The sequence below is a fragment of the Bos grunniens genome, chromosome 12, assembly GCF_055505025.1.
Source record: "Bos grunniens cultivar Pamir isolate PY7600 chromosome 12, Bosgru_T2T1.0, whole genome shotgun sequence".
In the NCBI taxonomy this organism is placed as follows: domain Eukaryota; kingdom Metazoa; phylum Chordata; class Mammalia; order Artiodactyla; family Bovidae; genus Bos; species Bos grunniens.
In genome coordinates, this window is record NC_141176.1 from 52,799,604 (window position 1) to 52,812,967 (window position 13,364).

Genomic DNA, 13,364 nt, shown 5'->3' on the forward strand with positions numbered 1-13,364 from the left:
CAACATAGTTTTGGAAGTTTTGGCCACAGCAATCAGAGCAGAAAAAGAAATAAAAGGAATCCAAATTGGAAAAGAAGAAATAAAACTCTCACTGTTTGCAGATGACATGATCCTCTACATAGAAAACCCAAAAGACTCCACCAGAAAATTACTAGAGCTAATCAATGAATATAGTAAAGGTGCAGGATATAAAATCAACACACAGAAATCCCTTGCATTCCTACACACTAATAATGAGAAAATAGAAAGAGAAATTAAGGAAACAATTCCATTAACCATTGCAACGAAAAGAAAAAAATACTTAGGAATGTATTTACCTAAAGAAACTAAAGACCTATGTATAGAAAACTATAAAACACTAGTGAAAGAAATCAAAGAGGACACTAATAGATGGAGAAATATACCATGTTCATGGATTGGAAGAATGAATATAGTGAAAATGAGTATACTACCCAAAGCAATCTATAGATTCAATGCAATCCCTATCAAGCTACCAACGGTATTCTTCACAGAGCTAGAACAAATAATTTCACAATTTGTATGGAAATACAAAAAACCTCGAATAGCCAAAGCAATCTTGAGAAAGAAGAATGGAACTGAAGGAATCAACCTGCTTGACCTCAGGCTCTCCTACAAAGCCACAGTCATCAAGGCAGTATGGTACTGGCACAAAGACAGAAATATAGATCAATGGAACAGAATAGAAAGCCCAGAGAAAAATCCATGCACCTATGGACACCTTATCTTTGACAAAGGAGGCAAAAATATACAATGGAGAAAAGACAATCTCTTTAACAAGTGGTGCTGGGAAAACTGGTCAACCACTTGCAAAAAAATGAAACTAGAACACTTTCTAACGCCATACACCAAAATAAGCTCAAAGTGGATTAAAGATCTAAACGTAAGACCAGAAACTATAAAACTGCTAGAGGAGAACATAGGCAAAACACTCTCTGACATAAATCACAGCAGTATCCTTTATGACCCACCTCTCAGAATATTGGAAATAAAAGCAAAAATAAACAAATGGGACTTAATTAAAATTAAAAGCTTCTGCACAACAAAGGAAACTATAAGCAAGGTGAAAAGACAACCTTAAGAATGGGAGAAAATAATAGCAAATGAAGCAACTGACAAACAACTAATCTCAAAGATATACAAGCAAGTCCTGCAGCTCAATTTCAGAAAAATAAACGACCCAATCAAAAAATGGGCCAAAGAACTAAACAGACATTTCTCCAAAGAAGACATACAGATGGCTAACAAACACATGAAAAGATGCTCAACATCACTCATTATCAGAGAAATGCAAATCAAAACCATTATGAGGTACCATTTCACACCAGTCAGAAAGGCTGCGATCCAAAAGTCTACAAGCAAGAAATGCTGGGGAAGATGTGGAGAAAACTCTTACACTGTTGGTGGGAATGCAAACTAGTACAGCCACTATGGGGAAGAGTGTGGAGAGTCCTTAAAAAACTGGAAATAGGACTGCCATACAACCCAGCAATCCCACTGCTGGGCATACACACCGAGGAAACCAGAATTGAAAGAGACATGTGTACCCCAATGTTCATTGCAGCACTGTTTATAATAGCCAGGACATGGAAGCAACCTAGATGTCCATCAGCAGATGAATGGGTAAGAAAGCTGTGGTACATATACACAATGGAGTATTACTCAGCCATTAAAAAGAATACATTTGAATCAGTTCTAATGAGGTGGATGAAACTGGAGCCTATTATACAGAGTGAAGTAAGCCAGAAAGAAAAACACCAATACAGTATACTAACACATATATATGGAATTTAGAAAGATGGTAAGGATAACCCTGTATGTGAGACAGCAAAAGAGACACAGATGTATAGAACAGTCTTTTGGACTCTGTGGGAGAGGGAGAGGGTGGGATGATTTGGGAGAATGACATTGAAACATGTATAATATCATATATGAAATGAATCACCAGTCCAAGTTCGATGCATGATTTAGGTTGCTTGGGGCTGGTGCACTGGGATGTGCCAGAGGGATGGTATGGGGAGGGAGGAGGGATGGGGTTTCGGGATGGGGAACACGTGTATACCTGTGGCGGATTCCTGTTGATGTATGGCAAAACCAATACAATATTGTAAAGTAATTAAGCTCCAATTAAAATAAATATATTTATATTAAAAAAAAAAGAATTGCAAAAGCCCAGCGTAGAGGTTTATAATAACAATAAAAAATGTGACTGAGAAGAAAAAAAAAAAAGCTCAAAAGCGGAACTGGATTTCTTAGTGCCAATAAAATCAACAACTACAGTAGAAGAGGAAATAAGAGAAAAAGAAAAAGAAATCCAAAAGAATACATAGGAGAAGTCAAATCATAAGAATAATAAATGTTTTTCTTGAGTCACTGCTGTCAGAGTCCTCTCCCTCTCTGGGAGTCACAGTCCACCTCACCTCCCTAGGATGCCTTCCAACACTGTGCTGATCTCTGTATCTGCTGTGAGGGCAGCTCAAATTCTAATCTGGTCTTACTCCTGTATGTTCTTGCCTCCAATGTCCACAGCTATCAGAACTAGCGCATTTTCTTTTATAGGAGCTCTCAATGGCCTTTTATATATTCCATAGACACAGAGTCTGCCTAGTTGATCATGTGGATTTAATCTGCAGCTTGTAAAGCTGGTGGGAAGGTTTTGGGTCTTCTTCCTTAGCCACACCGCTCCTGTGTTTCAAATGTGGTTTTATTTCCACCTCTGGTGGTTTTATTTCCAACCCTGCATGTGGGTTGTCCACTGGGATTTAGCTCCTCAGGTTGCCATGGAGGACTTGGTTTTTCCCCTGTGAGGGCCAGGTGTGGAGGTGGTACAGCTACTTGCGTTGCAGGGGTTCTGGCAGCACCAGGTACTTAGGGGGGTTGGCAGCTAGGGCAGCAGGAAATATAGTGTTCTAGAAGCTTATTGAACAATACACTCCAGTATTCTTGCCCAGAGAACCCTGCTCCCTGACAGAGAAGCCTGGCAGGCCACAGTCTACAGGGTCGCTAAGAGTCAGACACGAACGAAGTGACCCTGCGCACATAGGCAAGAAGTTTTTTGTCTGTGGCAGCTCTGCCCCAATGAGAGTTGAGTGTGAAGGTGGTGCAGCTAGCTGCTTGGCTGGCAGGGGCCCTGGCAGAGCCAAGTGTTCAGGGACACAGACTGCCTCTGCCACAGGAGTTATGGCCCTGTCAGAGTCCTTTTTCAAGCTTCTTGTAGCTGGGAATCAGAAGCCCTCTTTGGCCAGTCTTTCTCTGTATCTCTGCCCGTTCAGGCACTTAGAGAGTCCCATGCCTGGGGTCCTTCTCTGTTGTTTTGGGAGTCAGGCATATAGAGGGGCCCCCTGGCTGGGGTTCAACTGTGTAGATCTGCACATCAGTCACTGAAAGGAGCATTCTGGGTTGGGGTCCTACTCTGTAGTTCAGTGCGTCAGGTGTTTGATTGGCCAGCCTCTCTGTTGTTCAACTGCCGATGCTGGCGTGTGGGGAGAAAAGGGCTGTGGCGATGACTCCACCCCATATATGTGACTCAACAGTATCGCCTTGCTTGCATGACTGCCTGCCTTTTCTCCACCTGCATTTCCCACCACGATCTCCTCCCTCATATCCTCTCAATCTGTCTCTCCACACTCAACAGCAGCCCTCTCCCTGCAATTGCTCCATAATCCCTAAACTCCAGCTGCCAGCCGCTGCACCTTCCAAGGGGCCAATATTCCTGTCTGGGGTATGCATGGCTGCGGCAAGGGCTGTCTGATTCTCATTCCGTTTAGGCTGCCACAGATCAGCTGTTTCACTCTCCACCTTAAATGTTTCTCCTCTGACTCAGACAGTTGCCTGGATGTGGAGATCGGACCCCTGCTTCAGTTCCCCCATCCACTGAGGGCAGGTTCAGTCCTATTAACACTCTGTTTTCCTCCCTAGTTCTTTTGTCCTGCTGAGTTTTATGTGGTTCTGTATATTCTTTTCCTCTGGTCAGGTACTTCCTCTGCTCTCAGCTGGTGTTCTGCATGCACTTCTGTGTCTGAAGGTGTATTCCTGATGTATCTGTGGAGAGAGATGTATTCCAAGTCGACCTACTCCTCAGCCATCTTTTTCTCTCAGGCTCCAATATTCTTATTCTGCTGTGAAAACAGACACATTAACAACATTAGTTTTCAACCTATGAACTTGGTGTATCTATCAATTTGTTTAGATCTTCCTTAATTTCTCTGAGCTACATTTAGTAGTTTTCAACATGTCATGCCTATCTTTTGTCAGAATTATCCCTAAGTATTTTCATATTTTATGTTCTTGTGAATGGTATTCTCTTTCCAATTTTAATTTCTGATTATTGCTGGTATACAGAAATAAAATTGATATTCCTGTGTCAAGCTATTTTACAACTTTGTCAAACTTGCCTGTTTGTTTTAGTAGCATTTTTCTGTAGATTCCATAGGATTTTCTACATAAATAATTAAGTATGTCTTCTCTGAGTGAAGACAGATTCTCTCTTCCAGTAAAAAGGAGTTAATTTCTTTTTCTTGCCCTTTTTCACAGGCTAAAACCCCCTATTTAACGTTGAATAGAAGTCTGAAGAGTGGACACCCTTGACTTGATCATGATCTTTGGGAAAAGGTATTCTGTCTTTCATGACTATTATATTTGCTATAGGGGTTTTTTGTTTGTTTGTTTGTTTTTCATTTTATATAACAATCATCTTGTGAGTCTATCTCTTAAGAGCATGTCTATAAATAGATAAATATTCCTTGCTCTTATGTTCCAAATAATAGAAACAATGAGATTTTCCTAAATGGTTGTAAATAACTCATTTTACCTTCCACATTCTTGATACAGCTGACCATTGTTAGCCTTTTATCTCACAGTGGATATATTAAGGATGGCTGCCAGCTTTTACAGTTGTTTTTGAGCACACTAGGGGCAACATTGGAGTGTAAGCTGTTTTTCCTGCTAGGAGTCAAGCATGTCTGGCTGGCTGGGTGAGTGGGCCTGCAAGAGATCTATTTGCATGAATAAATGAAGCTTCCTGGAAAAGAACTCAAGCGTAAGAAGGAAAAGTCAGGCTGAGAAGGTTTGGTTTAATAGATGCCCCAGGCATTCAAGGGAGCCTTGCTTTTACATATAGCACCTTGTCAGACTCTCAGCCAATGTCCCTGATCCAGCACTACACAGGTCTTATAGAAAATAGGAATTAAGGATACAAGTGTCCACCACCTCTCTCTAAGACACGAGGACACTAACCACTCTACTTTGGTCTCTAGGCACAAAGTCAAAAAGGGAGCAATTCACTCTTCTTTTTCTGAAGGGAATACAGCATGGCTTTGGCACATATAAGTTTCCAGAGAGCTTGCCACATTTAGCGACATGAGAATTTAGCATCATGATTGCTTCATTTGGCAGATGCCAAGTCTCTGTGCTAGTGGAGGCAGAACGGATCTGCTCCTAGGAATTACCAGGTAAAACCAGAGGGATTTTGAGTGAGTTTGGAGGTCCAAAAATTGTGGTTGGGGGATAAAATCAGAAGAACTATGGGCTGTTACTAGTGTGTGTATGTATGCTAAGTTGCTTCAGTCGTGTCCAACTCTTTGCGACCCTATGGACTGTAGCCTGCCAGACTCCTCTGTCCATAGGATTCTCTAGGCAAGAATACTGCCAAGCACTCCTCCACCTCTAGTGTACGTTAATTCACGTTCTGTGGTAAAATATGGGCAACATATTTTGATTAAGTTAATTTAAAATACTTTTATTTTAATTTTCAGTCCAGTTTAATGAGGTGAAAGAAAAAAGATGATAAAATCAACTACTAATCAACATATCTTTATTAAAAAGTCCTCTGATTTGGCACAATAATTATTTTCCACTATTTTTGACTATTTTTAAATGATAAAAACTTTGCTGTGATTTCTAAGTGCTAATTAATTCTAAAACTCTCTCGGGTCTGTAAATGGTATTTTTCCTCTTATTTTTTCTGGCATTCTCTAGAACATAAACTTTTTTTTGGCTGTGTCATGGAAGAGAAATGGAAGGGACCTAGTCTGGAACTGAGACAATATGAAGATTCTGGAAAGTACATGAGGGTCTAGAAAAGTATTTAGTAACTAAAATCTTTGGAACTGCATCTAAGAAAATTAATGTGTTGAAACATTAAGAAGGGGAAAAAAAAACCTTTCTGGACCTTTGTAGCCTAATCATAGGCTATGCTAAACTATTAAATTACTCTTTCAGAAAGAATTGTCAAGAACTACAAAGGGCCCAAGGTTTCAACCTTTCTTCCAGCTAACAGATAAGCTGGCCATGCTTTGATGGAGGCTGGTGGAAGACATGACACTCCTGGGCCTGAGAGTAACAAAAATATATGGGCACAAATACTTGTCTTGGTTTCTTTTGCCTCCAAACTCCACAGAGGTGGTACAGGAAGGCTCAGATGGATGCGTTCATGGAAGTGGCTTGAGTTATAGGAGAGGAACCCTAAGCTTAGGGAACATGAATTTCTTTTTTTTTTTTTAATAATGGGCAACAAGCATGCCTATAACCTTCAAGGCTGTTTGCCATGCCAAAGTCCTTGAAAAGATAGTTCAGAATAAATGACAGTGACTTGCTTCACAAGAGGTGTAGAATCATGAGAGACTCATGGAAAACTGTCTTCCAACAAGGTTAAAAAGCACCTCGCTCTTTTGCAAAGCCAGAAACTGGTCAGAATTTGTCTTTCTGAAACCAAAACTGAGACCAGTATTCACTAGGGTGCTGACAAATGTCTAACAACTGGTTGTCTTCAAAGTAAAAAAAGCCCTAATTTGTACCACTTGCTGATTTTTCACAGTGCAGAAATTCCTGTCATGACATTTTAAACTACCAATATAATCACTGAACATGGAGTTAGGAAGAGATGTACAGTAGCTCACACTTGTACAGTACTTCTACCACACACGTATAATAGGCAAAAATAATCTCCAGAGCCTGGATGACACTAAAATTTAGTAAAATAATTAGGAAGTGATGAGTTTTGAATATTTACTACCTTTCAGTTTAATATATTTAATTATGTTTATGTAATTTTTAACATGAACTATCTTTAACAATTGTCTTGCAAAATTTCTGAAAATTGAACAATTGGCTGTTGCAAGCCAGCCTTAACCAGCTCTAGTACCCCACTGTTAGGACTCCTCCTACTTAATTAATTGAGTTCCACTGGAGATTCTTCAAAACCCAGTCTCTTCCATGTTTTTTCTGCTAGCTTATTTAAAAATCCTTTTTCTTGGTTTATTTAAAGCTAAAATGATATTTGTGCAACCTGTTTATTTTTCAGTCCCATGTGGTTAACATAAATAAATCTGATCTACTGTATCCAAACTTAAATTATGTTAGAAGTAACTTAAATTAGATAACTTTGGGGGTTCTCTTTCTATCATTTTTAGAACTATGGGGTGAGTGTGAGTAGAAAACCTGTTTGACTTTTTCTTGGAATTTGATATTTTTAAACCATCCTTTTTTCCTCAGGATTATATAAAGAGAACTACCTCTGCAAAGTCTGTCAGAAAATCTTGGGAGAAGTCTTGGGTTCTTTATATTTTGAAAAGAAAATGCGATTGTTATGTGCCCCTCCTTTCTCATGATCAGTATACACTCATTATGAAACATTTCTACTGCTTTTTTTTTTTTTCTGCTATGTTGGGTCTTTATTGCTGCCCGTGGGCTTTTCTCTAGTTGTGGCCGGCTGGGGCTACGCTTTTTTGTGGAGCACAGGCTCTAAGGTGCATGGGCTCAGTAGCTGTGGTTCACCACAACTGGGAAATGTTCCCAGACCAGGAGTTGAACCAATGTTCCCTACACTGGCAGGTGGATTCTTACCCACTGTACCACCAGGGAAGTCCACTATGGTATTTTTAACTGGAAACCATAACAAGACTACCCTAAGGGCTCTGAGAAAGGAAAACATATCCATATTCTGTGTGAATGTATAACCACAGAATATGGTTACACATTTTTGCTTGTAGTGATAATATATACATTATAGATTAGTGTATCTACAATGTATTCGTGTATCTATTAGATTCTCACATATAGTGATAATACATACATTTTGGCTATTGTGGTAGTCTAGAATGAAATTGTGGGTCACACTTTACTAAAATATGCAAGAACATTTCAAATGAAAGTAATCAAATAGTTTGTTTATCAAACAGGAAGTGTAACTCAGTTTCAGGAGAAGTCACTGTCAATATTGTTAAAAATGGTACCCAGAGCTATTAATATATACATGCACCAATGAACATTTTTTAAAGGTGATTTAAACTCAGACTATACTAAAAATATCAAAGTTTTCATATGTGATTATTTTATCTAGGTGGAATATCTCCTCTTTCAAGAAAGAGGAAAAGACCACAGCAAACTATTACAGACTTTGGGTTAAGTATAGCTACAGAGAGTTTCTCAAGAGAAATAATACTCTGACCACTTTATTTAATAAATCTAAACCTAATGAGAAAATAAGTTAGTCACATCACTTGGTTTGTCGTGTTACTGTCATTTACTTATTAAGGAGAAAATAAATTGCACTCATTCCACAAGTAATAAAATGCTGTAATTGTATAATATAATTGTATGAGTCTGGGCATAGCTTAGTGAGTATTTGTTTAATTTGTGAGTTTATAGAAATCATCATTTCAGTGGATTTATTTTTTTTCCCCTCAGTGGATTTATTTTGTGTCCATTTCATAACCACCATTTCAGTAGGTACACTTTTAATGATTAACTGTTATCTGAGGATAGCAATTTTAAAACTGTAGAAGACAATTTAATATCTCATGTACACAACTTAAATTCACAAGATAGAGCCTGTTGTGTGGCTTATTTTGTTGGTCTATGTTTATCACTGGACAATCTGTTCCTTTGGGGAGATATATACCAGCAGCTGGGGTGAGGGGCTGCTGTGGTAAGTTTCATATGATAGAAGATGTGGGTAGGGTAATTTCATTTAGAATGACCTAGGCAGATATGCAGCATAAGGTGCTTTTGCTAAGGAAAGATTAGGCACCAGAAAATTAATAGTGCCTATCTCTGGGTGGGAGGATTATAAAGGTTTTGAAAAATAATTATTTTTCTTTTGTGTTTCTCTATTTTCAAATTTTTCTTTAATAATTATGTATGATTTGGGCAATAAGGAAATAATATCACTGCAATGTGATTTGTATTTTGTCCTCTGTAGTTTTGTAGTTTTGGTCTAATTCCATTTGGTAGAGAGATTTCAGTTTCTAGCAATATGATGCTGCGTTAGGAAAGATGAAATGTACTGGCAAAAAAGAGAAAGAGAAAGGGAGAGAAAGAGAGAGAAAGTTGAGCATGTATTTCTATTTTAACCAACCAGAGCCAGTACTGGGTACATTTTTGAGTTGTTTAGTTTTATAGCATGGTATATGCTGGGGCTGCTGGTACTGGAAAGATCTACACTCTAAGACAAGGCCTCTAACTCCAAGTTCAGCTCAATAAATCTTTATTGAGTATTTTAATGTAGAATAGGGATCCAGAGGTGATAAGATACAATCATTGTCTTCTCAAAGAACTAGCAATGCAGTTAATTATTGGAATAGGAAAATAAAATGAATAATGCAGGGTGGTACATGTGAAGGGTCCAGTGAATGACCCAAGAGTTCAGAATAGTGAGAAATCATTTCATAGTGGGATACATGAAAAGGACCGCATGAGAGGTGTGGGATTTGAACTGGTCTTATTGTATGGTGACAGCTTGGGTAAATGGGGGTATGATAGAGGCTTTTATTTGGTTGAGGGAATAGCCACAAAAGATATATAGGTAGGAAGGCACAAGGTGTGTTTGGGAGACATGAGTAATCCATTTTGTGGGCTCATGCTGGAGAGTGGTGGCAGCTAAGATTGTTAAGTACTGATAAGGTTTCATTGAAAGCTTTTCTAATATGATTTCATGAAATGCTTTGGATATAGGTTTTTTCTGTGTGTGTGTGTGTGATTTAGATTACTTTGGGGCTGACCAACTAGTCTGTATCTGATCAGGGGAATGGTAATCTGTTGTCCTGCATCTGTTTCTCATCCATGTCTTGCTTACGAACCCAAAACCTTAGAATTCTCTGTAATGAATAAGAACCCAAAGACCATCTCAATTTAACTCTGACATTTTTGTCCTGGCATTTTGATGTGGAATCCTTATTAGGACTTTTACCCCACTGGAGGCTCTTAATCTACCTTTAGGGACTTCCCTGGTGGCTCAGATGGTAAGGAGTCTGCCTGCAATGTGGGAGACCTGGGTTTGATCCTTGGGTTGGGAAGATCCCCTGGATAAGGAAATGGCAACCTACTCCAGTATTCTTGCCTGGAAAATCCCATGGACAGAGGAACGTGGCAGGCTACATTCCATGGGGTCACAAAGACCCAAATACGACTCAGCGGCTTCACTTTCACTTTCTTTCAATCTGCTTTTGCCCTCTTAGCTATTTACTGCTAGCCATTTTGCCTCTCCACACACTATTACTCTCTTCATTTGGATGGATATCCTGATTCAAGTCATTGGTCTTAATCTAGAGTGTTTTACCATGATTCTAACTTCTTAAAAATTTATTTTTAATTAAAGGATAATTGCTTTTCAATATTGTTGGTTTCTGCCTCACATCAACATGAATCAGTCATAGGTATACATATGTCCTATGTATTTGAGATTACTTGGGTGAAGTTTCAAAAACAACACAATGATCTCTGTTTGTTCCAAGACAAACCATTCAATATCACAGTAATCCAAGTCTATGCCCTGATAGTAATGCTGAAGAAGCTGAAGTTGAATGGTTCTATGAAGACCTATAAGACCTTCTAGAACTAACACTCCAAAAGATGTCCTTTTCATTATAGGGGACTGGAATGCAAAAGTAGGAAGTCAAGTGATACCTGGAATAACAGGCAAATTTGGCCTTGGAGTACAAAATGAAGCAGGGCGAATGCTAACAGAGTTTTGCCAAGAGAACACACTGGTCATAGCAAACACCCTCTTCCAACAACACAGGAGAGACTCTACACATGGACATCATGAGATGGTCAATACTGAAATCAGATTGATTATATTCTTTGCAGCCAAAGATGGAGAAGCTCTATACAGTTAGCAAAAACAAGACCAGGAGCTGACTGTGGCTCAGATCATGGACTCCTTATTGCCAAATTCAGACTTAAATTGAAGAAAGTAGGGAAAACCACTAGACCATTCAGGTATGACCCAAATCAAATCCCTTATGATTATATAGTGGAAGTGACAAATAGATTCAAGGGATTAGATCTGATAGACAGAGTGCCTGTATGGACAGAGGCTCGGACATTGTACAGGAGGCAGTGACCAAGGCCATCCCTAAGAAAAAGAAATGCGAAAAGGCAAAATAGTTGTCTGAAGAGGCCTTATGAATAGCTGAGAAAAGAAGAGAAGTGAAAGGCAAAGGAGAAAAGGAAAGATATACCCTTTTGAATGCAGAATTCCAAAGAATATGAAGGAGAGATAAGAAAGCCTTCCTCAGTGATCAGTGCAAAGAAATAGAGGAAAACAATAGAATGGGAAAGACTAGAGATCTCTTCAAGAAAATTAGAGATACCAAGGGAACATTTCATGCAAAGATGGGCACAATAAAGGACAGAAATGGTATGGACCTAACAGAAGCAGAAGATATTAACAAGAGGTGGCAAGAATACACAGAAGAACTGTACAAAAAAGATCTTCATGATCCAGATAACCACAATGGCGTGATTACTCACCTAGAGCTGGACATCCTGGAATGCGAAGTCAAGTGGACCTTAGGAAGCATCAACACAAACAAAGCTAGTGGATGTGATGGAATTCTAGTTGAGCTATTTCAAATCCTAATAGATAATGCTGTGAAAGTGCTGCACTCAATATGCCAGCAAATTTGGAAAACTCAGCAGTGGCCATAGGACTGGAAAAGGTCACTTTTCATTCCAATCCCAAAGAGAGGCAGTGTCAAGGAAAGTTCAAATTACCACACAATTGCACTCATCTCACACGCTAGCAAAGTAAAGCTCTAAATTCTCCAAGACAGTCTTCAACAGTACATGAACCATGAACTTCCAGATGTTCAAGTTGGATTTAGAAAATGCAGAGGAACCAGGGAGCAAACTGCCAACATCCATTGGATCATGGAAAAAGCAAGAGAGTTCCAGAAAAACATCTATTTCTGCTTTATTGACTATGCCAAAGCTTTCAACTGTGTGGATCACAACAAACTGTCGGAAATTCTGAGAGATGGGAATACCAGACCACCTGACCTGCCTCCTGAGAAATCTGTGTGTAATTCAAGGAGCGGCAGTTAGAACTGGACATGGAACAACAGACTGGTTCCAAATTGGAAAAGGAGTACGTCAAGGCTGTATATTGTCATCCTGCTTATCTAACTTATTTGCAGAGTACATCATGCAAAATGCACGGCTGGATGAAGCACAAGCTGGAATCAAGATTTCTGGGAGAAATATCACTAACCTCAGATATGCAGATGACACCACCTGTATGGCAGAAAGTGAAGAAGTACTGAAGAGCCTCTTGATGAAAGTGAAAGAGGAGAGTGAAAAAGTTGGCCTAAAGCTCAACATTCAGAAAACTAAGATAATGGCATCTGGTCCCATCACTTCATGACAAATAGATAGGAAAAAAATGGAAACAGTGACAGACTTTATTATTTCGGGCTCCAAAATCACTGCAGATGGTGACTGCAGCCATGAAATTAAAAGATGCTTGCTCCTTGAAAGGAAAGCTATGACCAATCTAGACAGCATATTAAAAAGCAGAGACATTACTTTGCCAACAAAGGTCCATCTAGTCAAAGCTATGGTTTTTCCAGTAGTCATGTATGAATGTGAGAGTTGGACTGTAAAGAAAGCTGAGCACTGAAGAATTGATGCTTTTGAACTGTGGTGTTGGAGAAGACTCTAGAGAGTCCCTTGGATTTCAAGAAGATCCAACCAGTCCCTCCTAAAGGAAATCCGTCCTGAATATTCATTGGAAGGAATTGAATTATTGAAGCTGAAACTCCAATACTTTGGCCACCCGATGCAAAGAACTGACTAGTTTGAAAAGCCCCAGATGCTGGGAAAGATTGAAGGCGGGAATAGAAGGGGATGGTAGAGGATTAGATGGTTGGATGGCATCACCGACTCGATGGACATGAGTTTGAGTAGACTCTGGGAGTTGGTGATGGACAGGGAGGCCTGGCATGCTGCAGTGCATGGAGTCACAAAGAGTTGGACATGACTAAGCGGCTGAACTGAACTGTTACATTATGTCCCCTCCCTCTTGAACCTCCCTCTCACCTCCCACCCCATCCCACCCCTCTAGGTTG

At 39.4% G+C, this 13,364-nt stretch overlaps 1 long non-coding RNA gene across 4 annotated transcripts in view; it reads left to right on the forward strand.

Moving 5' to 3' along the window:
- The first annotated feature begins 3,601 nt into the window (after window positions 1-3,601).
- Window positions 3,602-13,364, forward strand: part of LOC147361772 (uncharacterized) — a 117,846-nt gene continuing 108,083 nt past the window's right edge. For 2 of the 4 annotated variants that reach the window (XR_015138245.1, XR_015138246.1), the window contains exons 1-2: window positions 3,602-3,739; window positions 4,552-4,629. This is a non-coding gene — a long non-coding RNA (uncharacterized LOC147361772). Of the gene's footprint in view, window positions 3,740-3,762; window positions 3,902-4,551; window positions 4,630-13,364 lie in introns of those variants that run through there. The other 2 variants (XR_015138247.1, XR_015138248.1) reach the window with 1 other exon arrangement.